Here is a 26,010-nt window from a genome sequence, read left to right on the forward strand (position 1 = left end):
CTCCTTCAGAAGTTAAGAAAGTATCTTGGGGAAAATGTCTCTTTTGCTGCCCCCACATTTCCTTGTGTAAAGGAATTACTTTGTATTCCCCAAGAACATTCACAGCAGCATTATTCAGAATTCAGTGTTCAGAACTGAGTCAGATTTACATGGTGCTTATTGCTCTAAACATAACAGCGATGTGATCACAAGTATGGTTCCACAGAGCATTTCTTTGCGGAAACAATCGTATTTGGAAGATTGTGGAGATTGGCCATGCTTATCAGCATGTTGAAGACTCACAGCAATTTTGTAGGAGAAAAACTGGTTCAGTTTGTTAACCTGGATTTCTCATTCTTATTCGATCATGAAATCCCTTTTCCCCCAAACAGTAATCCAGTTTGGGCAATCCTGAACTAAATGATACGTGAGCTAGTACCTAGCAGAGAGATCCTTTACAAGAGCCCCTGCCTGAAAACCTCCAGTCATTGTTCAACTGCTTTGGTAGATAATCTATTTCATATGTTTTTACTTAAAAATCAAAATGCGATAATAAGCTTGTTATAAAAGTTATTTAATACATTACATAAATATACAAAGTATAAGAATCAAAGTTTCACTTTTCATCATCTCCAAAATACCACTGTTAAAAGTCTGGTGCATGTTCTTCCAAATATTTTCCTTTTCATGATACACTTATACATGCACATAAGTATGAGAATGAAATTATACCAAACATGTTGCTTTCCAAACTGCTGTATGATATAATGTGTCTTTAAGAGCTTCCCATTAGTATATATAAACAGACCTGAATATTCTCAACTGCTGCATATTATTCTAAAATACAAATACATCACAATTTTATTCATCATTTCTTTATGTTGCTTACATTTATGCTGTTTAATTAATTAACTGAGGCTACTATGGGCAATGTTTCTGTAAATTTTCTTATATATGTATCTTTGTGTACAGGTATACACATTTCTGTAAGACAAATTCCTAAAAGTGAAAATGTCAAGCCAAAGGTTTGTAAATGTGAAAGCTGAGAGATGAAGGTTATTTTGGCTTCAGTTTTAGGACAAAGGGTCAAATACATTTCTGGGTCCACCACTTTATTAAAATACCTCAGACAACAAATAGGACAAGAAAGAGGAACACAAACTCCATTTTGGACGAAACTGAGTGATATCTGTAATCCCAACCCAAAATATATGAAAAAAGAAGGGAGAGAGAAGAGAAGTAAATTAATTAATGGAGCAAAGTCAATGTAAGTGCCTCCAGAGGGACACACTGAGGAGACTCAAACCAACCGACCTTGAGGAACTGGCAGCACTTCAGGAGACAGGGATGATGTGGAGGTAGAGGACTTAAGAGCTTTTAAACCTTCAACTCACCCCTGAAGATGGGAGGTTTACACTCAGGAGAAACTAAATCGGAGAGGCTGTGGGCTCAGAGGAGACCATCAGAGGGATGAAGATCACATACTAAAAACATGGAACTGTCTGTCTCCCTCCTCAACAGGTTCCAGTAGGTTGGCAACCAGGTAGGCTTACTATCACTAGGTAGAAGACTGAAGCATCCCTCTCTGGATAAACTGAGCAGAAGCAGAGAAGACTCAGAAATACTGCTATCCGGTGAGGTCCCAGCAACAGTTACAAAAAAATTGGCTACCCAATTATTCTATAATAAAGCTCAGCAGTTAAAAAGCTTTACCCCCCAAATAGAAAACAGGATATTTACACAATCTCAAGGTGTAACACCTAAAGTATTTATTAATTACAAAGAGAAAACTAACAACTTCCCAATGGAGAAATCCGGCAGAAACCACCATAACCACATGATCAAGTTGACATTACCAAATAATAAGACATATTGATATCATGTACCCCTGATTTGGATGTATTGAAAAGGGCACAGCAATTCTGTAGTATTTGTCCCCAAAAAAGTCCATACCTTAATGTAATCATGAGAAAACACCAGACAAATGCAAACTGAGAACATTACACAAAATACCTGACCAATACTTTTTGAAACTGTCAAGGGTAGGACAGACAAGGAAAGACTGAAGACCATTTGCAGATTGAAGGAGACTAAGGAGATGTGACAACTAAATGCAATATGCAATCCAAAAGTGGATTTGGAACAGAAAAGGGGCATTAGTGGAAAAACTGGTGAAATCAGAACAAACTTTGTAGTTTGGTTAATAGTTAACCGATGTCTTTCTTAGTTTTGTTTACAGTATCAAAGTTATACAAGATGTTACAGTATCACAGTTATATAAGAAGTTAACGTTAGATGAAGTTGGTGAAGACTATATTATAAGAACTCTGCACAATCTTTGTAACATTTTTGTAATTCTAAAGTTACTTCAAAATAAAGTTTTTAAAAAGGCCCATTTATATAAACAGAGCTTTCAACACTTTTTAAAATACCATACTTTCAAATATGAATGAATTTCCAAAGACTACTTTGGCAAGTATTTGAGGGTAGTTCTCTTATTTGATCAAAATTTCCCAGTTTTTTCTTCTGTTTCCTTTATAATATGGCTCCAGAACCTTTTTATAAACTCTCAAAATGAAGTTGCCAAAACATACACAAAGATACTATATATTTTTGTTATTGTAATAAAAATTAAGAAAGCTTCCTGGCATCCATATCACACTGATGAAATCTACAGAGCCAGCAGTAACCTAAAAGCCATATGATTTCTCACATGTGGTACTAAAAAGAGTTTATTTCACTATCCTATACTGCAATTATGTAATTATTTAAAATTATTTATATACTGCTTGTACAGAGCTATATGAAAAGAATGTTCTGTGTAGAGCTGTGTTAATAGCGATTATATTAACATTAACTTACGTGAACCTTTAGGCGCAGTTCAACAAGATAGTTGAAAAGAGAAATTTATATTTGTTAGCATCATTGCTTTTCCTTAATTCTGGCAAACTTCTGCTCCTCCAAGGGATATTTCAGATATCATATTTTTCCATACTAGAATTCCCATTTAGTTCTTTTTTACATTTCCATTTCTTTTTTTGTGTGTGTGTGTGGTTTGCGGGCCTCTCACCGCCATGGCCTCTCCCGTTGCGGAGCACAGGCTCTGGATGCGCAGGCTCAGCAGCCATGGCTCACGGGCCCAGCCACTCCCCAGCATGTGGGATCTTCCCGGTCCGGGGCACAAACCCATGTCCCCTGCATCAGCAGGTGGACCCTCAACCACTGCGACACCAGGGAAGCCCTACATTTCCATTTCTTTACTGAACTACCATTTGTTCCCTCACTATGTTCATATTTTCCTTTATATCTTTGAACACATTTATAATAGCTGCTTTAAAATTCCTTGTCTGCTAATTTCATCATGTCTTCCATTTCTGGGTTTGTTTTCTACTGATTGACTTTTCTCCAGATTGTGGTTCACATTTCATTTTCCTTTTTTTTTTTGGCCAGTCCACTAATTTTGACTATATGCTAGACATTGTGTATGCTACCTGTTAGTTGTTTGAATTTTGTCATTTTCTTAAGTAGAGTGTTGAACTTTGTTCTGGCAGGCAGTTAACCCAACTTGTTCCTTTCAAGGTGTGTTTTAAGCTGTTAGGATGGTTCTACAGTAGCCTTGAACCTAGAGCTGTATTAGTCCTATTCTTAAAATGCAGCCTTTCTATAGTATCTGCTGAATACCTGGTGTGTTCTGAGATCTCTCTCTACTCTAGTTGAACAGAATGTGAATATTTCTCACCTCTGTGTATGCTCCAGTAATTTTTCAGCTTTCCAGTAGCTGTTCTTTCCTTAGTAGGTGTTCTTTGTCTGGACTGTGGAGAGTTTTGATCTGTTTATGTGCAGCTTAGTATTTAGTAAAAGACTCAAGGGGAACCCTATACAGTTTTCTTGAGCTTCTTCGCACATCTTTCTTCTCTCCAGCAGCCTGCCACACAAATTCCACGACCTTTCTAGCCCTAAACTCTGTTCTCTGTCTCCTTAGCTCACTGAGATTGCTAAGCTGCCTGCTCCCTTCTCCCAACCCTGTACTCCAGTCTGGAAAGTGCTTCCAGGAAGAAAGCTGGGGGTCATCTCTTAAGGATTATGGTCCTGCATATTTTCAAATGTCTAGAAACATTTATTTCATTTATTTTGTCCAATTTTCTAGTTGTTTACATGAGGAGGGCCAGTCCAATATTGGTTACTCTGGAATGCATACTCAGAAAAGTATAACTTCCAAGTACTTTTAAAATATTACAACAATACCATTATATCAATACCCTTTCAAAGAACTGTAATTTAAAAAACCCATTGTATTAAAAGCATTTCTAAGCTCTGATCATTATAGGAAACATTTATGTATTTTTACATTAATTGTTGTATTCATTTGTTTCCTTTGCAGGAACTAATATCTACTACACATTCAATAAATATTTGCTCAGTGACTGAATAAAAACTAAGGAAACACTTAAGTACAAAAATATGTAATTGTGGGGATATGAAGGACTTTAAAATATACATTTACATCATAAAGAAAACTTTTGAAGCTGAATTTATAAAGAGGACTTATTTATGTGAAAATAAAAACTTTTAACTACACAAAGCTAGGCAGTTTCCCCTAACATTCTAATCTAAGTAATTCTCTTATTAGCCAAAAAAAGCCAAAATGTTTGTGTGTATATAAGTAAACATATGCTATTCAACTTTCAAATTAATCTCAAATTATTTTTCTCTAATTGTTAAAAGTTTCACCCAACTTCTTTGCTTTATCAAATAAAAGTTACATGTATTCAACACTCAATTTCACAAGATAGGTCTTCAAGCTTTCTTATTAGTAAGTAGTTTTGAATTCATATAACGTTCCACAATTCCAACTCCATTACACCATAAGCACAGTAGTTGGCCCAGGATAGGGTTAATGAAATACTCAATGGTTGTGCTAATGAAGCCCAACCTGCACTCTGGATTCCTGAACAAAAGCAAAATTGTTCTATGGCTACAGGAAATACTTCTCATCCCAGTCAGGTTCCTGGGAGTGGATGAAGGAGTGACTAGGATGAAAAGTATCACCACTTCAAGAGCAAAACCAACAAACAGCTGTCCTAATGATGCATGAGGTACTGGATTCTTGTAAAAATGCAGTTCATAATTTCTCAATTTTTCAATAATTCTTTTTCTTCCACCTCGTCTTACCTTATACATTAAGTCTGGCCTCCAAAAAAAATTAAAAAAAAAAAATGACAGTGAAAGCATCCTGGCATTTCAGATAGTAACTATAAGGTAATGTCACCATAGTACCATTGGGCCAAAGAGATAAGCTATTTTTATAACTGCCATTGGAAAGTCAATCGAAGTTGCCATATGTCCTTGTCCTGTTCTGAAATTATCATAAAAATATATGTATGACTGTTCAAGTATCTCAGTGTTCATCCTTAAAATTTCTCTACTGGGTCCTACTCCACAATTCTAACAGAGAAGTTCATTTTCCCCCACTGTAGATACCTCAAACAAAGCAATCAAAAAGTCTTGAAAGCATAGAAAAACAACGAGAGTCCAATAAAAAAACAATCTGTTCCTTCAGATTAAAAACATTCAAATGAAGCATTTACACTCAATTGGGGAAATGACAATTATACGAGACTATTAATCACAACACTTTATTAAAAATAAAAACACTGACACAATGTGAAAAGAGCTGCAAATTATTTGCTCCTGAGAGTAATCTGTCACATAAAGGAGCCACTGAAAAATATGTGGCAGTTATAATGAGTTCAAGGCTGTATACTGGTTGCTCCCAATGGTATCTCTCAACAGATTAGGCATATTTCATGAAAGCTCATTAGTGAGAAGCATAAGAAGAAGATTTCTCTCCCCTTCTCAAACTAATACAATTCATTGTTATTTTCCAATTTAAAATATAATAATATTGAATTAAAGAAAGCTAAAGCAAAGGAGTAATGCTACATAATGGTGGTGATTTAGGCTCAGCATCCTCTTGTACTGTCACAATCTGATTTATAAACATCTGCTTTTAAGAGACTCATATAAAGAAATAGCTGTAGCTCCGCTACCTATTGCCCTATCCCATTCTGCTGGATGCCCCCACGTGGGAGTTAGTGTGAAGAATCTTAAGATTTTTATAGATTCTAAAGGTTCAAAGTACAGCTTTAGAAAATAGAGGCAGATTTTAGTCGAAAGTAAGGAATAATTTTTTAAACATAAAATTCTATTCAACAGTAGAATGGAATGGATGTCTTGTGAGAAAGAATTCCCTATCACTGGAAAATAGTTAAGGGTGACTGTAAAAGCAATCACTGTATAGGTAAAATTTGTAACTCTAAAATTCTATGAATTTCTGAAACAGTAAAAAATGGTCTTCCCAATAAATCTCAAGGATTCTATGCTTAACATATCACCTGTTTGAAATGGCACAATCTGATTGTTATGTACTATTAAAAAGATACTTTATAATCAAATTGCTTTGTGACATTGTGACATGAATTTAAGAATTGACAAATACATACTATTCTCCTTCTGGGTTTATTGTGACAGAAACAATGATTTATTTGATGCTGCTTTTGATCTATGAATCATGTTCCATATTATGATTCATATTATTTAACTTCTAGAAGCAGAAATCAAAAGGTTTATTTCACATTCAAACAACTCCCAAATATCTTGAATCTCCTTGATATATTTATGCAAATTCAGATACCTTTATCCATACCGGTATAATAAGGAGCCTCTAATTAATTCTAAAACTATTTGTCATTTCCCGAATATTCATAAATATTAATCCCAACGGCAGGATTAAAGCAGATATGCTCATGATCCCTACTCATATTAAATAAAATCCACACAAATACTTACAAGTCAACAACCCTGATGTAGAAACTGATTTAAAAGGATCCATTTATAAATAAAGACACAAATTGAACTGAATAAATACACATTATTTATTAATAATATTTACCAAAATGGTACATATCAGGCAATGCTGGGAATCATAAAGATAAATGACACAAATGATAGAAGACACAAATCCTTTTCCCAGTGGTCTTACAGTTTAGTAGAGTAGAAATTGTATGCATCAAATGACTATATTATATATAAAGTAGGAAGTAGACAGTGCTAGGAAGGAGATCAAACAAATGTAAAATGAGGTAAAAAGTAAGATCTATTTTTGCTGGAATATTGCCAAGAGCACTGCAGCTGAGGTGGCATTTAAAACTGGATCTTAAAAAATATACAGGATTTGGTCCTGGTAGAGGGAATTTTATCTTATGAATAAAGCAACTTAAGTGATAAACTATAAGGTAAGTAAGGAACTGAACTTAATTGAGCTTGGGGTAGAAGCTATACGTCCACAGAATTACCAGTGTTTAAATGGACCTGTCAGTCAGAAAGGCTAGGTTCATATCCTGGTTCTCACACATACATTAAATGTGTTATCCTGGGCACGTTATTCTGTGGTTTTTAAACTTCATTTTTCTTAAGTATACATACAAATAATAACAACGTCCACTTTACTGTGTTGATGTAAGGATTAAAAGAGATAATATATTAAAAGCATTTAGCATGTTCCCTGACACAGAGTAAGTGTTCAATTAATATTAACTTACTATTATCAATAGTAATAATTGATCTATTTTGTTAATTGAAAGATATTGGAACAAGTTGAGCTGAACACACATATCTACCAAATATCTTCCAACCAAAATCCCTTGAAATTACAGAAAAAAACACTTGAATAAGAAAATATGCCATCCTTAAAATTAAAATGTTGAGGAGTTCTTAAAAGATAGAAAGTGGTTTGGTGAAAACAAAAGAATAGAGAAAATCTACAGCCAAACCTCGTAGAGGAGAAAATAATTTTCAAACGAGCATGAAAGAGCAAGACCAGACATGTTCCACAGATTAAAGACATGAGAAAACACGTGGGTAATTAAGTAAAAAACTATCTTGGAAATACCTTGGCCAGATATGTTTTCTCTTCTGCTCACACCAAGCCACATATTGCCCTGGTTTTACCCTTGATCTAAAATGTTAAAACCCCTTCCCCAAGGAAGAAACTTTTTGAATAGACTCTACATAGGTCAACAACAGGCAGATAAGGATAAATACGTATAGAAAGCTAAAGCATCTGGAAATAACACAATGAAAGAAGTTTACAAAACTCAAGAAGTAATAATCAAGGGAACAGAATAAATCGGCAAACAGGAGAAAACTTTAAAAGATGTTAAAGATTTGGATACCATAAAACAAGAATAAGTCATTATTTTAAGAACTTTTAGATATCTTAGAAAATAAAAATAAATGCAGGAGAGATGTCTGGTTTTGGTTCTGTCATATAAAGAGCTTGAAAGTCATCATTCCTGTCCTTACAACACGAAAAAGCTGGAGAAACTTACAATGAATTACTTTTCTTGGCTTTTCCGAGATTACAAGGCAAACTGCTGCCCCCAAATCTGGTGAGACAGGTGCATCCAATGACATACAGCAACCAAGATCTGCTTACAAGAATCAGAAGCCGCTGGAGCCATAAACTGGTAGGAACCCTTAAACGGTAATTCTGATGAATTGCTGGAGGTTGAGAGGAGACTAGTGTCAGAAAAAGAAACTCCTAAGGGCCACAATCTTAGTATTTTTATGGGCCTTCCCTATAGGAACTCTACCAGGTTCTCACCAGGAAGATGCAAAAAAGATCCCCTCCTGTCTCAGGCAGGGGCTGTGAAGGAGTAACCAACCATTGTGAAACATGCTGAGAGCCTTTTCCGTAACAAAAGCCTACTTTCTAGAGGAAAAGAATTTGCTGGAGGACAATTCTGAAAACTTTATTCCAGTTGGAGGAAAGGAAGTCCTACCCGCTCCAACTTCTTCTAGCTTTCCTGTTTCACCTAAGGGGAGGGAGGGAAATACAACAACTGAAAGTCAACATGGGACAGAACTTCCATGTAGACTGGGAACACTATAGGCAGGGAAGGAAGCAAGGAGGAAAAAGCTATACCACTAGAGAAACACCTGTGAAGGTCACAGCCATGAGACACAGGCCCACTTAAAATCTGAGACTTAATCAAAAGGTTATAAAATAATGGTCCTCCTTCTCCACAGCGTAACATCACACAAATGAGGCTCAGGTAAAACAGTGGATTATAGGTGAAAGAACTGCAAGAAACGCTCTCTCTGAGGAACAGAAAATAGGAAAGTTTCAAAGTCAAGAGTAGAAGCCAAAAAAAAAACCAAGTATGCCTTGGAATTTGAAGCGTGTTACCTGTAGCTACAACAAACATTAAACACAACTCAGCTCCTAACCAGATTAACATAAATTCTCACACTAAAGGCCTATTCACCTTAGTTCCCATTACCTGATACAAAATGCCCAACTTTCAGCAAGAAATTACAAGACACGCCAAAAGACAAGGAAAACACCCAGTCTGAAGAAACAAAACAACCCTCAGAACAACGAACACAGATGTTGGAACTGCTGGGTAGGGAATTTGAAATAACGATGACTAATACACTAAGGGCTCTAATGCATGAAGCAGATAACATAAAAGAACAGATACATAGGCAGACAGACAGAACTCTAGGCAGATAGACAGAACTCTAAGAATCAAAAGGAAACGCTACAAATAAAATACAGTAACAGAAAAGAATGCCTTCAACAGGCTCATCAGTAGACTTGATATGGTTGAGGAAAGAACCAGTCAACTTGAAGATAGGTCGAAGAAAACGTCCCAAACTGAAATGAAAAGAGGAAAAAACAAAACAAACAAACAAAAAATCCAGAAACTGTAAGATAGTATCAAAAAGTGTAACATATGGCTAATTGAAATGCAGAAGAAAGAGAGAATAGAGCAGAAGAAATATTTAAATAATGCCCAAGAACTTTCCAAAAACTAATGACAAAGACCAAACCACAGATCCAGGAGGCTCAGAGAAACCGAATAAGATAAATATTTTAAAAATTCATACCTAAAACATATATTCAAACTGCTGAAAACCATGGAGAAAGAGAAATTCTTGAAAGAAGTCAGAGGGAGAAAAAAAAAGTCACCTTACCAGCAGAGAAACAATAAAAATTACAACGAACTTCTTGTCAGAAACCACATAAGAGAGTAAAATGAACATAAGAGAGTAAAATGAAATATTTAGTGTTGAAAGAAAAAAAATAATCACCAACCTTGAATTCTATATCCAGCAAAACTATCCTTCAAAAGTAAAGGAGAAAGAAACACTTTGTCAGCAAACAAAAACAGAGAATTCACTGCCATCTGACCTGCCCTGAAAGAGATGTTAAAAGGAAGTCTTCAGGAGGAAGAAAAATGAAATAGGCCAGAAACTTGGGTCTACATAAAGAAAGGAAAAGTGTGAGAGAAGGAATAAATGGAAGATAAAAATCTTTTATTTTTCTTGATTGATTTAAAAGCTAACTATTTGCTTACAGCAATAATATGGATAAGTGAAATGAATGACTACACTACACAAGGGATGGGAAGGAGGAATTGGGAATACTGTTATAAAATACTTGTAGTACAAGTGAAGTGTTAATAGTGTTATTTGAAGATGGACTGAAATTAGTTTAAAATGTTTATTGTAAAATCTAGGGCAACCAGTAAAAAAATATTAAACGAAGTAAAACTGACACACAAATAAAGGAGATGAAATAGAATCATATAAAATACTCAAAACCATAAAAGGCAGAAAAAAGAGAGGGGAAAGAAACAAAAATGCAATGAATAGTAAGAAAACAGAAACACAGTAGATATTAATCTGACCACAGTAATAATCATATTAAATGTAAACAGTCTAAATACATCTGTTAAATGACAGGCTGTCAGAACGGATTAAAAAAAAAAAACAAGACACACAACTACATGTTGTCTATAAGAAACTCACTTTAAACAAACAAATTCAGATAGATTAAAAGTAAAGAGACGGGGGCTTCCCTGGTGGCACAGTGGTTGAGAGTCCGCCTGCCGATGCAGGGGACACGGATTCGTGCCCCAGTCCGGGATGATCCCACATGCCGCGGAGCGGCTGGGCCCGTGAGCCACGGCAGCTGAGCCTGCGCGTCCGGAGCCTGTGCTCCACAATGGGAGAGGCCACAACAGTGAGAGTCCCGAGTAACGCAAAAAAAAAAAAAAAAACGTAAAGAGACAATTACACCCATCAGAATGGCTACTATAAAATAACAACAACAACAAAACAGAAAGTAACAGAGTATTGGTAAGGATGTAGAGAAAATGGAACCCTTGTGCACTGCTGATGAGAATGTAAAATAGTAGAATGGTATAGCTACTGTGGAAAACAGTACAGAGGTTCCTCAAAAAAATTAAAAATAGAATTCATATGATCCAGCAATTCCACTTCTGGGTATATACCCAAAAGAACTGAAAGCAGGGTCTCAAAGAGATATTTGTACACCCATGTTCACAGCAGCATTATCCACAATAATGAAAATGCGGAAGCAGCCCAAGTGTCCGTTGGTGGATGAATAGATAAGCAAAAATGTGGTAAACATGTACCATGGAATACTGCTCAGTCTTTAAAAGGTAGGAAATTCTGACATATGCTACAACATGGATGAAGCTTGAGGACATTATGCTAAGTGAAATAAGGCAGTCACAAAAAGACAAATATTATGTAAAAATTTCTGTCTGCCAAGGTGAAAAGAGTTCTGGAGATGGACGGTGGTGATGGTTGCATGACAGTATGAATGCCAACGAACTGTGCACTTAAAATGGTTAAGACAGTAAACTTGATATGTATTTTACCACAATAAAAAATTGGGAAAAAACACTTGCAGAAGATAAGATAGAGACAAGGAAGAAGAGGACAAGAATAGCTAGAACAAAAAACCAAATTCTAGTTTAGGATAATATTCAAGGGATGAAGCAGCCATGAACAGGAAGCAGATTACAAATTCTCTTCTTAAGCACTGTCAAAGGGGGCTGGGTTACAAACATCTTTTTGTTACAGATTAGAACAATGACTTCAAAATTTTGAGTAGGAGGATCCCTTTTTACATAAACTTTTTTTTTTTTTTTTTTGTTTTCGGCACACGGGCCTCTCACTGTTGTGGCCTCTCCCGTTGCGGAGCACAGGCTCCGGACGCACAGGCTCAGCGGCCATGGCTCACGGGCCTAGTCGCTCCGTGGCATGTGGGATCTTCCCAGACCAGGGCACGAACCCGTGTCCCCTGCATCGGCAGTTGGACTCTCAACCACTGCGTCACCAGGGAAGCCCCATAAACATATCTTTGAAGAACTTCATGTGTTAGTGGTTATTGTTTAAATATCTTTTCTTTATAAAAAAAACCACATAATTAAAGGTTACAATGAATTCAGTGGAAAAAAAAGTAAAGAGATGGAAAATGATATACAATGCTAACACTAATCAAAAGAAAGCTGGAACAGCTAGCTGTATTAATTTTAGACAAAGCAGACTTCAGAAAAAGGAAGATTGCCAGGGATAAAAAGGGATATTACACAACAATAAGTTTATCAATTCTCCAAGATGACATAACAATCCTAAATGCATATGCATCCAACAAAACAGTGCCAAAATATATGAGGCAAAAATTGATAGAACTGCAAGGAGAAATAGGTAAATTCACTATTAAAGTTGGAGAGTTTATGAGCAAAAATTGATAGAACTGCAAGGAGAAATAGATAAATTCACTATTAAAGTTGGAGAGTTTAAACACCCTTCTGTCAGTAAATTATAGATCAAGCAGGAAGAAAATAAGTAAGGATATACATGATCTGAAGAGCATCATCAATCAACTTGATCTAACTGACGTTTATAAAACATTCCAACCAACAATAGCAGAATGCACATTGTTCTTAAACTTAGATGAAAATTTACCAAGAGAGACAGCATCTGGGCCATGAAACGCATTTTAACAAATTTAAGAGAACAGAAATCACACAAAGTATGTTCTCTGACCTCAATGGGGTTCAACTAGAAATAAGTAACAGAAATAAATGGAACCCCCCCAAATATTTGGAAATTAAAATACACATCTAAATAATCCATGGGTCAAAGAGTCACAGGGAAAATGAAAAACTACTTTGAATTGAATGAAAAATACAACTTATACAAATTTCTGGGATGCAACAAAAGTACTGAGGGAAATTTATAGCATTAATGCACATATTAGAAAAAGAAAAAACACCTACAATCTATAACCTAAGTTTCCACCTCAGGAAACTAGAGAAAGAAGAGTAAATTAAACCTAAAACAAGCAGGATAAAGGAAATAATACAAATTAGAGCAGCAAGTAATGAAAATGAAAACAGGAAAACAACAGAAAAAGTAAGACTAAGAGCTGTATATTTGAAAAAATCAGTAAATCAAGGAACCTCTAGCCAGGTGCCAAGAAAACAAAGTTGCAAATCACTGATAACGGATATGAAAGAGGGGCCATCACTACTGATCTCATAGGCATTAAAAGTATAATAAGGGAATACAGATCTTCCTCGACTTACAATGGGGTTATGTCCTGATAAACCCATTCTAAGTTGAAACTACTGCAGGTCAAAAATACATTTAATATGCCTAACCTACCGGACATCAGAGCTAAGCCTAGCCTACCTTAAATGTGCTCAGAACTTTTACCTCAGCCTAAGTTGGACAAATTCTTCTAACACAAAGACTAATTTATAATGAAGTGTAGAATATCTCATGTCATTTACTAGATACTGTAATAGAAGTGAAAACCTGAATGGCTATATGGGTAACAGAATGATTGTAAATGTAATGGTTGTCTACCCTTGTGACTGCATGGCTGACTGGGAGCTGTGGCTTGCTGCTGCTGCCCAGCATCATAAGAGAGTATTGTGTGGCACATTGCTAGCCTGGGAAGAGATCAAAGTTCAAAATTCGACGTACAGTTTCTACTGCAAGTGTATTACTTTTGCACCACTGTAAAGTCGAAAAAACTTAAGTTGGGGACTGTCTGTACTTCAACTCCATGCCCATAGAATTAAGGAAACAGATCAATTACTTGAAATATATAAATTATGAAGACTCACACAATTAGAAGTAGATAACCTCAATAGCCCTATATCTATTAAAGAAACTGAGTCAATAATTAAAAGCCTTCCGTAAAGCAAGAACCAGCCCCAGATGGTTTCACTGGTGAATTCTACCAAACACTCAAAGGATAAACAATATGAATTCTCCATAATCTCTTTGAGAAAACAGAAACAGAATACTTCCTAAGTCATTCTATAGAGAAAGCATTATCCTAATATCAACACCACATAGATATTGCCAGAAACCTAAAGGCCAATATATCTCATGAACACAGATGCAAAAATCCTTGAGAAAATATTAGCAAGCAAACAAACAAATAAATAAATAAATGGGGAGAGAACAGACAAATCTCCTGTGCAGAAAAACTGCAAATAGTTTATGTACTCTGCTATAAGAAGGTGGAGCATAGCTCCCTACTCCTTAAGTGTGGGCTGTGTACCGTGACTTCCTTCCAAAATGTATAGTATGGAAAAGGGAAAAAGGAGTCACTTCACAGTGGACATACCTGACAAACACTACTTCAGCCAGGTGATCAGGGTCAACACACACAGTGATCAGTCATGTTGATAGTACATACCCTGATATGATGTGATGAGAATGGAAATTTACCTCTTTGGTCCTCCTCCCCAAAACCCATATTCCCAGTATAATCATGAGAAAAATATCAGGCAAATCTTAACTGAAGGACATTCTACAAAATACTTGACCAGTGCTCCTTGAAACTTATTAAAAACAAGGAAAGTCTGAGAAACTACCACAGCCAAGAAGAGTCTAATGAGATGTGATGACTAAATGTAATGTGGTATTCTGGATAGGATCCTGAAACAGAAAAAGGACATTAGATAAAAACTAAGGAGCTCTGAATAAAGTATGATCTTTAGTTAATATGAGAAAGTATCAGTGCTGTTTAATTGTGACAACTATATCTTACTAATGTAAGACATTAACAATAGGGGAAATGGCATGGGATGTAGGGGAACTCCTTACACTATTTTCATAACTTTGCTATAAATCTAAAACTAAAATCTAAAATAAAAAGCTTATTAAAAATATAGGCAGATAAGCAAACTGGACTCAAAGATAAAATTAGTAGACTAGAAAGTAATTCTAGGGATTTTGCCAGAAAAAAACACTTAACAAGTGGCATGTAAAGGGAAAATTTAAGAGTAGTTAACAGAATAAGTAGCAAGAGCAACAAATGTCAAATACATACCATCATAAAAATTTTCCGGACCTAAACAGATGTCTGTTTTAAAGGGACCACTCAACACTGGACATATGAATTGGGAGTGAAGGAAGAAAGAAATCAGCATCATGAAACTGCAGAATTCAAAGGGTAAAAATTCCAAAAGCTTACAGAGAATAAAGCTTTAGACTATTATTTAAAGATGAACAAGAAAGATTCCCAACAGTATGCCAAAATACAATGAAACCTTAAAAGAGAGCAAATAATACATTTTCAAATATGCAGTCTTGAAAATTTACTTCTCACACATCCTTTCTGAAAAATGTACTGTAACATATACTTTAGAAAAATAAATTAAAAACAATTCCAAGAAAGTATAAATTGTAATCCAAAGAATATAACTGGGGGGAAGGTACAATATATGAGCAAGAAGGCAGTGAAAGCAGTGTGATAAAGTTTTTCAATTATCTGGTGAAGGGAAAGATACCATGATTAACCTAAGTGCTGCTAGGGAAAAATATGGGTAAATATCAATATGTATGTCAAATTTCAAGGATAACTATTTGAAAAATAGAAACAAATTCAGGTGGGTTGGCAGGACTCACACAGATGATAAGTGTAAACCTGTCTATAGTCAATAACCATAAAATGAGAACAAAAGTTTGAAAATGAAAGACTAGAAAATATACATCAGGCAATGCTATTAAAAAGAAAGCAGGTATAGTAGTGTCAGTATCAGACAAAACACAGTTGAAGGCAACAAGAATTAGGGCCTTCAATGAGTGTTTCCTGTTGATAAAATAAATATCATATTGTTTTGTTTCTAAGATGCACTTTTTCCACATTTTAACATGTCTGAAATCAGGATGCATCTTATAATCCATGGTGTCTTAGATTTGATGAAACACAGTAATCCACCAGGAAGATCAGTTATGATTCCTAATGCATTGACAATATAGTTTCTGAATATATAAAGCAATAATAGTTAGAAACACAAGAGCTGAATAAATCTACAATCATACCTTTCTTAGAAATATATTTTCTTAGAAATTGGCAGATTCAGTAGACAAAAATTAGGTGAAGCTCTAAAGGATTTTACAACCATACTTAACAATGATCTAATATTTATGAACCATAATATCCAGCAAACATAACACCCATAGAACTGTCACCAAAAAACTGACCGTGCATTTTATCACAAAAAGAATCTTAAATTCCAATGAATTGAGAAATGCAGTCATCTGCTAACAGTAAGGGAACAGTAGATTTAAAATAACTGCTATACAGGGAAGGAGTAGGGAGGAGACTAGAAAAACTTAAAATGATTTCCCAGCAGTCTGAGGCCCAAATAAAGCTGGTACTTATGAATTCAGTACTGGTCTTCCTGGTTGTGAGAGAATAACATACGCCAAAATAAAATAATTCAAAACTATCCAAATACCTGAAATGTCCATTAGCACCGTTGCTGAATAGCTAAGAGACTGGTTAGGGGCACAATGCAGTGTGAACACATACTCACAAAAACAGTTGGTTAAGGCTACTTATTTTGAGTATTCAGTTTCAAAGAAAGGGAATAGAGTTGCATGTGAATGTTCCCACAGACTTTAAAGCTCCCCCTCTGAGGAACTAAGTCCCAAAGGTAGAGCAGAACTAATCTGATACCAGAGGAAGGCACTCTATTGGACAGTTTTCGTAGGCATATGTTCTGAAAAGCAGCCCTGGCAGTGAACTGCTGCTTTAAACAAATGACTTATATAAACAATTGAAGGAAGTTATAAAACAAAATGAACACAAAACATTCCTCCCATTCTTGTGTGCAGGAGAGATGTTTCAATTTTAAGGAAGTCATCTGACATTTTCCTGACATCAAAAGCACTCATTAAAAAAGGTGTGCCAGTTGCTGATGACGCACCTATCACAGCAGTGAGCCCAGAAAAAAGACAGCCTTCTCTCCTTTCATCCTAAATCAAAACGCTATCTTCTTAACAAGATTCCAAAAGCCAAGAGGAAAAGAAAGACAAAATGTGTAAAGGTATTTCTGCTCATTACCCATTTAGACTAACAAAAAGGGAAAACTGACTTTGTTCCAGTGTGCTTAATGATTAACATTAACTCTAATCATAACCAATTTTCCAAGACATTTGAGTATTAGCATTTTTAAAAATTCAGATTCAGAAGTCCAAAGTCTAACAGTTTTTATTTCCTCTGATTGTGTAAAAAGTAATAGAAAAACTATACAAGTAATTACTTGTAATATACAAGTAATACCTAATCCAAATCTTTAACAAAACTACTTGACAAGAAACTACATCTACTCAGATTTGTAAAGGGGTGTAAACTGAAGAGGAGCTCTAAAAATTAGGAGACAATTGTCATCAGACTAGAATCCAGCTAAAAAGTCAGGAAACGGTCAGGAAGAAACTGTGTAAGAGGAAACTCAGAGAGTAATTCTGCTGGTGAACAAAGGCTGTTTCTTAAAATATGCATATAGCTAAAATATTAGGACATTATAGTAGTTATGAGGCAGTAGTAGCATTTAAAATGCTAATACTATAGACAAAATTTCTCAAAATGCATATCAAATTATACTATACATTTTATGTCTGGTGATCTCTTAAGCATGCATCAATCAGGAGATATTCTCAACATCAACAACACTAAAATCTAAAATGAAAAACACTGATCCAGTACTGAAACTATATGAAATCAAGGCTATAAGCAGCCAGATTGTCAGTGATGTCTTTTAGACCCAAATGATATTCTGCCAACTATGACATTACTGTGTAATTTAGCATCTTTTAAACATAGCTACCAATTAAAAGATATTCAGACATACTATCTTCCTTCTGGTGTTTTAGCACTGCATAATGGATTCTTTCTTTATAACAAAATAATAGCAACAATTCAAATTCAAGCCTGCTCTTTGATAATCTCTAAATCCATTTTGTGTCCAGAAAGGTCATCTGCAAAACTTCTATTTAACTGCTGAACACCAAAAATTATAATTAAGGCACTAAGTTATTACCTGGACCTCACAAGTCCTGGTCTTAAATTCATGACTTTTGATATAGATGAAATGTTAAACATTAAACAAACTAATCATACTTTTATTTCTATTTCTACCTCCCCAGAACTATCTAAAAACAGAGCAGCAATTACAGCACAACTCAACAGTAATGGGGGCAAACTTTCCTAACCTAAGTAGGCTAAGATCATAACCTTGTTTTATACAGAGAATCTCTCTACTTGTATTTAGTGTAAAACTTCAATTTTTTCCTCTCCCTTATCTTAAATATCCAAAAAAAATCACAAATCTTGTCCTATCTTCTTTGTAGAAACATCCAGTTGACATTTAATAAATATTTACCATGTATGAGCCATTGAGGGATAAAAAGAATTTCTCTTTTCACTGTTACCGCCTAGTTGAGGGTCTCAAACATCACATCTGATTTGGTAGAAAATTCTCCTAATCAGTATCACAGATACCATTATTTTTCTCTCTAAACGCATTCAACACATTTCGAATACACTAATCCTCCTAAACTGCTACTGTTTCTTCATGTACCTGAAAATTGCTAGGGTCTTCCAGCTACTCAAAAAATTCCAACCTTTTGACTTGGTATTAAATCATCTGGTTTAGACACATCTTCCAGGATGTACAATCTTGTATTTATACTTTTCTGAGAACGCTGAACTGTACTGCTTTCTATTGTTCAAATGCAGTTTGAGTCTTCTTACTTATACACCTGAAATGTCATTCTTTTTTCCCCTTTGTGTAACATGACCAATCTAAAATCCCATTCATCCTTCTATACTCAGTTTAAATGCCATATTCTTCAAGAAGCCTTCCTTGTTTTTCAAATCTAGCAGAAAGCATTTCTTCCCATTCAGAATTACAGTACCACTCTGGCATTTAGCACAGCTTGTCCTGCAGTTCTTAAGATTCATAATCCAAAACCTCTACCCTATTAACTAGTTAGAACCTTTTAGATTCAATAAATTAGCAATAATTGGAGTGACTTTAGAACATACTGTCCACACCCAGATAACTCTGCGAGTGAAAAAAGGCACTTCTGGTAATTATGTTGGGACAACAGACATAAACTAGGACTGTCTCTGGCACACTAGATGCATGGTCATCCTTGCAAAATGATATACCTGACCAACCTCATCAATAAGTGTAACCACAGTAGACTGTAGATTTAAAAGACTAAACTTGAAATTAAAAGAATGTAAATGATCTCTGTCTTAAAAACATTAAACTAGGGACTTCCCTGGTGGCTCAGTGGTTAAGAATCCGCCTGCCAATGCAGGGGACACGGGTTCGATCCCTGGTCCGGGAAGATCCCACATGCCATGGAGCAACTAAGCCCGTGTGCCACAACTACTGAGCCTGCGCTCTAGAGCCCACGAGCCGCAACTACTGAGCCCACGTGCCACAACCATTGAAGCCCGCGTGCCTAGAGCCCGCGCTTGGCAACAAGAGGAGCCACCGCAATGAGAAGCCCACACATCACAACAAAGTGCAGCCCTCACTTGTCGCCAACTAGAGAAAGCCCGCGCGACGCAATGAAGACCCAATGCAGCCAAAAATAAATAAACATAAATAAACTTATTTAAAAAAATTAAACTTGCTTAAGTGATAGAAGTGAATTTTGAAACTGAAAACCTAATTATCAGTCCTAACTTTGATGCCAACTAGCTATGTGATATAAGGCAAGTCACTTAACTCAGTCTCCAGCTCAGCTAGACTAGATACTCAGGTCTCTAAGGTCCATCCCAGCTAGACGCTCCATGATTTTACATTACTTCTCCTGATGGCCTATATAGTAGGGTTAGTAACTATAAATCTTGATTTATTTACACAGTATGTGTACTCAATAAAATACTTGTTGGTTTAACAAAACAAATTTGCTTTCAATATTTTAACGAATTATAGCTAACTGTCTTAGTATTTATATGACATGATTCATCTTCCAGGGAAAAAATGCTGTAATAGAAGATATTATATTTGGAGATAAGAAGATAAGCTATTTGGAGATAGTTACCAAATACTCTTAACAACCTATTTTTCTCTCCCACAGCATTTTCTTTCAAGAAATAAAAACTCAGAAAGTTTTAAACTACCCTGAACAAAGTGAAAATCACTATGTATAGACCTGATTGCAATACTCCAAGTTTAATTTCTAATAGTTTTTATTTGGCTGTTCAAAATTTTACAGTAGTACATTGTTCTATCCTCCTCATCTTCAGACTTTTCCAATTCTACTCCTCAGATACAAGCACAATTAACAGATTGTTGTGTAGATCTTTAAAACTTTCTTACACATATAAGCATACATAAATCTTTATCCTTCTCTCCTACCTTTTCCACCCAAGAAATCTTTTCTGCTACTTGCTTAATAATAAAACTTAAGTATTTTTCTGTATCTACCTTATACAGATCTACATTATTAACAGGTAACTAGTATTCCATCGTATTCATGTATTTAATCAGCCCCCTTATTGGGTGCATTGATTGGATTGCTTTCAGATTTATGCTAGTCTAACACAAATATCTTTAAATATTTGGTAACTATACCTGCAAGATAAATTACTATAAAGAGAGTTATGTGATAAGAGGGTATGTGAATTCTAAATTACTAAACTGCATTTCAAAAAAATTTATATTGTCATCAAGAATGCAAAACACCAGTCTCCTCATACGCAAGTCTGATGAGAATAGAGAAGTTTAAAAAAAAACAACAAACAAAACGGTAAACCTCTAAGTACTGACATGTGCATAAAATACTGTTTGGTAAAATCACAAAAAAATGATTTCACACCTTCAAATAAAAAGTTTATACATGAATGTGTGTATGTGTATATATAAGCATAAAACACACACACAGAGACTTCTCTAATGCTCAGGTCCCAACCAGCATATCCCATCAGAAAGGCCTCTCTGTCTATCCTATTTAAAGTAACTCCCCAATATACCCTCAATAATTCTTTATCAGAGCATTCTTTGTATTTCCTTTAAGTAGACACAAAAGCTGAATTATTCTGTTTATTTACTTGCTTAATGTCTGTCTCTGTTAATACAACAGAAGCACTATGAAGGCAGAGAATCATGTCTGCTTGTTAGCTATTTAATCCCTACCACTTAGGGCAACGGATATAGAATTTTATATCACATACAGAACGTTGTTCAACAAATATTTACTAAACAAATAAATACATATACAATGTTAACAAGGGCTATCTCTAGAAAGTGAGATTGGGGAAGGGTTAAAAGAAAGGTACAGTTACTTTTATTTCAGTCAATTATGCATTCTTATTTTTGACAATGAACATGTATTATGTTCATCTATTTCAGTGCCAAGTTTAGTTTTATTTCAAATACCTTGCAATCTGGTCACATAGATCTTTTTTCTTGTTTTACAAATTTAAATGATATAATTGAATATTAAATGGATTTCTGTTGTCTACTTTAAAAAAATCCTCAAACCTTGCTTCATGATGTTAACCTTTTATATGCACTTTGATTTGGATTAATGCCAACTACTGAATTCCCATTCAGTAGTTTTGCCTTTGTATATTCTTTCAAATTACTATTACCTTAGGACTTCCCTGGTGGTGCAGTGGTTAAGAATCTGCCTGCCAATGCAGGAGACATGGGTGTGATCCCTGGTCTGGGAAGATCCCACATGCCATGGAGCAACTAAGCCCAAGTGCCACAACTACTGAGCCTGTGCTCTAGAGCCTGCAAGCCGCAACTACTGAACCCACCCGCCGCAACTACTGAAGCCCACGCACCTAGAGCCCGTGTTCTGCAACAAGAGAAGCCACCACAATGAGAAGCCCGCATACCGCAATGAAGAGTAGCCCCCACTAGCTGCAACTAGAGAAAGCCCGTGCACAGCAACAAAGACCCAACGCAGCCAAAAATAAATAAAAAAATTTTTAAAAGTACTATTACCTTAAAGTTAGAGTACTTACAATTTACAAAATACTTCACATATATTATTCTATTTGCCCCTCAGGTGTGTGCTATGCAGAGATTATTGTTTATACTTATAGATAAGAAAACCGATGCTCATAGAAATTACCTCATCTTAGTAGGGTTGGGACATAAAGCCAATACTTCAGATTTTGAGCACCAGGTTTGTTTTGTTACTCACTGTGGCAGGTAACATAAAATTATTAGCTGGCAATGCCTTAATCTTTTTGCAAACAATGTATCTATTTATTTCAATACCTAGACAGGAAGAGTGTTCTGAAAAGCACCTTATATTTAATGCACCTATTTCTAAAACAACTGCATTTAACAGATTATTTGAGTGATGTGGGGCCTCAGAGATCATTTAATTCCTTAATTTTAAATAAAATTTAAAAATCACAGAATTTCAGTGCCTGATCCAATCACTCAGCAAGTTAATGGCAGATAAGAACCAGAACCCAGGCATTGACATTAGATGCATTTTCAATATTAGAAAGTTCCTAGACATGGAATTCATGCTAAGAAGTCAAATTTCATCACAGTTGTCTTGAGTTAAAAGTTTTATTAAAGTTATAATTACTGCTACAAAAAAGCAAAATAACTGATTAGAATTTATCCTTTGATTAAAATCAACACCAACTATCACACATTCTAAGTGCTTCAGATTTAAAATATTCCACTAATGACTAACAATTTCCTGCTATCTAGCCAACTTTTAATCATGCCAGGTCATTAGTCACTTATTCCAGAACTTCTACTATTCAATATTTACCTCAGATACTATACGGAATTTTTTACAAATGTTTCTGTCAAAAAAAAAGTAAAGCTCAGGAACCTTATCTACCACAGCCATAATATCCTAGAAGTCATTTAATTAGTTGGTAAAATATGAATTTCCTTTACTAAAAACAAGTTCATATTAATCCCTTTTCACCAACCCATTTTCCCTTACTGGAACTAAAAAACTGCCAATTATCAGACTTGACATGAATGAATATACAAAGAAAAATCGTATTTGTGTTTTTATATCTCAAGACACATGATACTTTTGGAATCTATTTTTAAATTCCAACTGACACAAAGAAAGGATAATAAAAAGTTAACAGACAAAAACACATTTTACCTTAATTCTTATTACTCATACTTGCAGTACTTTATATGCCAATACTTAAAAAAATTATTCAACAGATGATTATAAGACATAAAGTATATTAGCATAAAATGACATAATTTGAACTAGCAGCAAATAAAAATAATACTGTTGAGTTAAAATATTTTAAAAGCCACAGTCTTCTAAAATCAAGAGCTGCTGCTCCTAAAATGCATAAGAGTAAAGTTAAATACTAAAAAATGCATTTTAAATGTTTAAATTAAGGAAGTATGTTTGACATCCAACTCAGAGAAACAGAGAATAGAATGGTGGTTGCCACGGGGTTGATGGATGGGGGAAAAGGGGAGATGCTGGTCAAAGGGTACAAACTTCTGGTTTAAGAGTTATAAGTTCTGGGGATGTAACGTACAGCATGGTGGCTATAGTTAACAATTCTGTAGTGTATACTTGGAAGTTGTTATGAGAATAGAACTTTAATGTTCTCACCGTAACAACAAAATGGTAATTATGTGAGGTAAAGGATGTGTTAACTAACTTTATTGTGGTAAACATTTTGCAATGTATACATTCATCATCACATTGTACACCCATTGTTCATCTTAAACTTATACAATGTTTTATATGTCAATTAGACCTCAATAAAGCTGGCGGGGGGAGGAAGTATGTTTGAGACATACTCATTCTCAAATTCTATTTCCCAATTTGCTTAGAAATACTGTTTCCTAGTGTTGTTGCACAGCTGTTTTATATATTTTAACTATAATTATGAAATTTCATTTAATGTTCATAGGTGATAATTAACTTAAAAGCCATGCTGTCCAATTATATCACAGGCCAATTAAGGCTGCTTGAAAGTACCTTCTTGCAGCCAAGCACTAGCCAAAAGGCTGATGATCAGGATTTATAACTGCACACTTCCAAGAAGAAGCAGAAAATTCCCTCTACAAAAATAAGACTGTGTCAAAGATGCTCAAATACTTTCAGATTATTATTAAACAAGGCCGTGATCAATCTGATCCTGTTCTGACTTTACAGGCCTCCTTCCTACAGGAACAGATACTCTATTCTGTTTCCATACTGAGCCAGGTCCTCTTATTAACATCTGGAAATCCTATCATTTGAGGTCTATTACAAAGGAAACACTTTCCATGAAAAAACTTCCCTGTTGACACAGAATTCCTCTCTTCTGAATTGCATGCTGCCTTATTTATACTATAAAAATAACACTTATTATGGACTAGTATTAATGTCATACACATCTCTTACATCCCTTACATCATAAACCTCAGAAAGGCAGAGATCAGATCTTATAAACCGTTACAGTCTCCCTTTTAGTTTTCCCACATAAATATTTATCTTACAAATTAAAATAGTGAAATTAATAATATGACATTTACTCTCCTTCCTAGAATCTGTGCATCCTTAATGCATCACTGACAAGGTCACTAAAAATTTTCACCAGCTCACAAAACATTGTCTGTTTTTGAAAGGTTGTTTCAAAAAGAATAAAACACACACTATGACTATAATTATTATGCCATCCAAGCATTTTCAGAGGAAAGTCCGGTTAGGATTAGTTTAGCATCCTCCTAGCAAAGCCACCATTTATACTGTTAGCGTTAAATCTATAATGGTAATCACAAGCACAAATATACTGAAGTCCCTTTATTTAGTTCCATGGAAATAACCCTAGGAGAGCCATGACATTTACTAAGGAAAAACACTGCCACTAATAAAATGAAATAAGCCTACCTACCTCACTTATTCGGTTAATGCCTTATTTGGGAATCATACTCAGGCATTTTGCCAAAATGGAAAAGTGATATGCTTCTACTATATCATTTTCAATGTAAAGGGAAAGGTGAGATGACAGACAAACATAGGAAGAAAAAGAGCAATTCTACTATTTTGTGCCCTTTTATAACAGTACTCTGAAATACATTCTCAAGAAATAGCATATAAAAATCCTACATGCTATTTTAGTGAAAAGCCAGAGTAGCTTTGCCCATTAGTTTCCCTGATCACAATGCAACCGGAACTTAAATTTGACTCAGACACCCAATGAGATGTCTAAAGCAGCCTCTTTTTCATGCATTCTTCAGAAACACACAAAATGAAAAATGCTTTCCCTGCTAAAACAAATAGTACACCCAACAGTTATCAATTTCATAAAAAACTGTCATCCAACAATTCAACTTCTAGTAATTTAGTATGAGAAAATAATCATATAAAGAAGTTCTGCATAGCCTCATTCATCATAGTAAAAAAACAGGAAACAGTTTAAATGCCAACCAATGGGGAATCATTTATATAAAACAAAGTGTATATTTACTATTCAACAATGAAAAATGTTGACACAGATGTATACTCACTGACATGGAAAGATGTTCACAGCATGCTGTTGCAAGAAAATAGGTTATAAAACCATATACACATCTGTGTGTGCTCATACGCAGTACTCCTAGATGGCAGGGTTTGAAGCATGTGCTTGTAATCAATTTATTGTCTTTCAGCTCCAAATGCATACTTTACTGCCTGCTCTGCAAAAAGGAAGCTGGGCCCTTTACATATTTTTCCTTTGCTGACGCGTTAAAACTTTATCAGTACAGGGTGCTGGTGAGTAGCTTCCCTCAATACCCCAACCCCACTGGTGGTTTTGTAGCAGAATACCTTCACTGAGACACCTCCTTGTGAACAGCTTTTGCCCAGCACAATAGACAGGAGGTTTTG

The 26,010-nt window shown here is 35.2% G+C and overlaps 1 protein-coding gene across 5 annotated transcripts in view; it reads right to left on the reverse strand.

Moving 5' to 3' along the window:
- The window catches only part of NEO1 (neogenin 1), a 243,043-nt gene that overhangs the window by 81,923 nt on the left and 135,110 nt on the right, over positions 1–26,010 (reverse strand). The window lies entirely within an intron of this gene.

This window comes from Phocoena sinus, chromosome 2 (genome assembly GCF_008692025.1).
Source record: "Phocoena sinus isolate mPhoSin1 chromosome 2, mPhoSin1.pri, whole genome shotgun sequence".
Classification (NCBI taxonomy): Eukaryota; Metazoa; Chordata; class Mammalia; order Artiodactyla; family Phocoenidae; genus Phocoena; species Phocoena sinus.